This window comes from Drosophila subobscura, chromosome J (assembly GCF_008121235.1).
Source record: "Drosophila subobscura isolate 14011-0131.10 chromosome J, UCBerk_Dsub_1.0, whole genome shotgun sequence".
Taxonomy (NCBI): Eukaryota; Metazoa; Arthropoda; class Insecta; order Diptera; family Drosophilidae; genus Drosophila; species Drosophila subobscura.
Window position 1 is genome coordinate 5,217,891 of NC_048532.1, and position 3,479 is coordinate 5,221,369.

The 3,479-nt window shown below is 43.4% G+C and overlaps 1 long non-coding RNA gene across 1 annotated transcript; it reads right to left on the reverse strand.

Annotated features, from left to right (window-relative positions):
- Positions 1 to 2,622: 2,622 nt before the first annotated feature.
- On the reverse strand, positions 2,623 to 3,108 carry LOC117894150. The gene is made up of 2 exons (XR_004648849.1): positions 2,987 to 3,108; positions 2,623 to 2,915 (listed from the first exon to the last, which is right to left on the reverse strand). It is a non-coding gene; the product is annotated as an uncharacterized LOC117894150 (long non-coding RNA).
- Between the last annotated feature and the right edge of the window lie 371 nt (positions 3,109 to 3,479).

Below are 3,479 nucleotides of genomic sequence, written 5' to 3' on the forward strand. Positions count from 1 at the left end.
ATGTCCCAGGCAGCTGTCCATCACCGGCCCTAGTCCTCGTCCATGTAACAATTATTCAATTTGATTTACTCTTCAACATCCCCTATCCACCGATACACCGATACCTATGCCAACACCAAATACCAATACATTTATGCCCCTATATCTTTGTTATCCCTGCTGTGTGTCTGTGTTTCCATTGGGTTTTGGCACATTGTTGTTATCACACCTGAATAGCTGCCAAATGTGTCGCCCGTTGGCGGCGTCATGGCTTACACCTGTTTTCACCCTCTTTCCCCTCTCCCATCCAATCTCTTTGCACTCTCCACATCCCTGCCACAAGCCCATTGTGCGTCCGCAGCGGAAGTGCTTGCCTCTTGGAAGCGGAAGTGCATTTAATGCGACTGCAATTTGGATAACCGCTTTAGCAAGCCCATTAACAGCCTTAGGCAGGACATGCAGCTCCATACATATGAACATATATTTAATGTAAAATGTACATTGTACATACATATGTACATACGTATGTAGTATGAATGTACATATATGTATGTATAATCCTGCTGCAGTTCAATCCAACTTATTTTAAATTTATTTACTTGATAAAAACTAGTAGGTAAATTTTGCAATTTTTTGTCTTATTAACAATTACTCAATCTTTGTTGGAAAGTTAGTTGAGAAGATGTAGAGATTTTACTTTTAAACCTAAACCTATTTAAACCAAGGGTTCTATTTATTTATTATTTTTATTTCAAAATAATGTTTTGTATTTTTTGAAGAAGTTTGGCCCACATCTAATATTTTGATATAAAATATTTACTTATTCTTGTTTTTAACTACAATTATCCATTAAATAGCCTGTCAAAACCAATTTTCCATGCTCTAATTGACATTCCTGTCAAGATTAAAAATATGACCTAAGTATAACTTTCTTCCTGTCACTCTTCTTGTCAGTTGTATCTTCTACACTATACTTGTAGCTTCTCCAAATCAATCTTTATCCTGGAGTTAGTACATATTTTACTTGGACTCGGACCCCCCCAACCGTCTCGTACGAGGCCTTGCCTTGGGTACGAGCGTTCCTGCTGCAACCTCGTTTGAACCTTAACAAATAGCGACGAAAATTGCAACAAATGTGTTACGAATGGTTCGTGATCGTGGCATGACAGAATGTCGCCTGCAACAACAACAAAAACAACAACAAGAGCCTCAGCTACAGCTACAGCCACAAGTACTCGTCGTACAGCAAACTGAACCAGAGAATTGTAGACCAATGAGGAAATCGTTACCTTGGCTTAAACCACTTAAACATCACGAGTTGAACTCTTAACAGCCTGGGACTGCGACTGCGGCTGGGAGAAGACTTTCGGGGCTGCAGTGCTGGCTGCTGGCTGCTGGCTGATGATGTTGATGAGGAGGAGACGAAGACAACATAGAAGTTGACAACGGCAGCAGCAGACCCAGCAGCAACAGCAGCAGCAGAAACAACAACGAGATTAGCCGCGTTGATGAGAGAAGAGTAACAGAGAGAGAACTAGAGAGAGAGAGGGATGGCGATGGAGAGTTCGGAGAGTGGTAGCCATGGGCTCCTGAGGTTGCTTGTTTCTCCATTGGTATCTCTCTGGCCTGGTCTGGACCCGATTACAACCAAGTAACCAAGTGTTTTTGCTGTTGCTGCTTGCTGTCGTTGCAGCTGATGCAATAAATCGCCGACATTGCTGAAAGTTGTTGCTGAGATTGTGATAAAAGTAAATCGTTGCAGCAGCAGCAACACTGAGACACTGAGACACGAGACACGATCAGGCAGGCAGGCAGGCAGGCCCTCGAGGAAGGACCAGACCCAGATCATCGATATCAAATTACTTCCCATTCAAATGCACAGGCGGTCCTTGTTCCACATACAAGGAACTTCTTTCGCTGTGCTCCTTCTTATCAATTTCATGTGGCCAACTCCACGTCAGAGCACGTAGAAAAAGTTAACACACACAAGGAGCAAGGGGAAGTGGAATGGGAAGGGGAGGGAAAACTTGTGCCAAGCACTTGGAATTTTTGGGGTAAAAGCATCCCCATAAGCGTTACGCTGGCGTATTCTAAACTTTGAGCGCTACTTTTTGCCCATGAAGCTAAAGTCATTATCATTAAAGCCATGCCATACTCTTCTGGCAAAAAACTTTCACTCCGTTGTGACTGTTTCGGAGTGTGCGTGTGTGTGTGTATGTGTGTGTGTGTGCAGGAACGAGGACGAAAGAGCTGAGCGGAAAATATTGTAAATTGTATCTAACAGATACTTTATCGAGCCGAAATAGAAACTTTTGCCATTGTCCGCGAGCAACAGAACTGCCACACACATGAAAGGAGAGAAGTTGAAGGAGGGTGAGCCATAGCTGGGAGGGGAGTTACTTGGGAATTACATGCCAAGAAGATAATGAGAGTATAACTGGGCGTGGCATCGACTTGCGAGCATTCTCCGACTGCAAGGGAAAACTTTCTCGTGTGTCGCAATGGAAAAGTTTTTGCGCTCTGCTGCATGGAAAATGCTCATTCAAAAAGCGGCCACAGGAACGAGGATATACATTTTCTTGCACTAATTTCAGAATCATTATTTTCCGCTCTCTGCTTGGAAACAGTGACAGTGAAGAATGGCTTAAGAAACATCTATTAAGGTTCAGAAATTAAGGGAACAGACAGACAATTATCAATCATAAATGTGGGATCAGCACTATTACGAAAGAAAATTGAAATAAACTCAAGATTTTGCAATAGAATTTCGAGCGTAATTTGTAGAAATAAGACAGAATCTTGGCAGCTTGTCCATCCATTGTATCTATGAACTTATTAAGCCAAGATTCGGGATGGCATGGTAGATGACCTTTGTGGATTTTAGCATCCTCTGCCACCCCAAGCCGGCCCAAAGTTGAGTCTACACCATTTCTGAACTGTTGGGACGAAGGAGAGAGAAGAACGATTGAAGACCGATAGTCGACATGGTCGATATATATGTACGTACTATCTCTGGGGCCCCAGGTAGATGAGGTTGTGGTTCTCCTCGTAATACGCCAGTGCACGCCACAGGCCACGCCCAAGAGCAGGAGGAAAAGCATCAGTGATATTGGGACCCTCATTTCTCGATTTGTGCTGTGCAACCGTGGCTGTGGCTATTTATAAGCGCAAATTCGATATCGATTCGATATGCATATGATATGGTGGGTTACTGTCTCGGATTAGCTACGATTATTAGTGGTCCCGGAAGTGATTCCGATCTTTTGAAGGACACATTCCCCTTAGCTGTGGAGGTAGGAATTGCCTCTGGCAACAGTTAAAAGTCAGCCAGTGCCGGAGGGACGGGTTAAAATCCCCCAATTTGATGGCCATAATAAGTCTTCATTGCTCAGACACTGACATGAGCATAATTCTGCGGTAATCATTGCCCCTTGGGCTATGTATGTATTTATTAAGCCAAGATTCGGAATCGTTTGGTACGACTAAGCTGCATGGTAGAT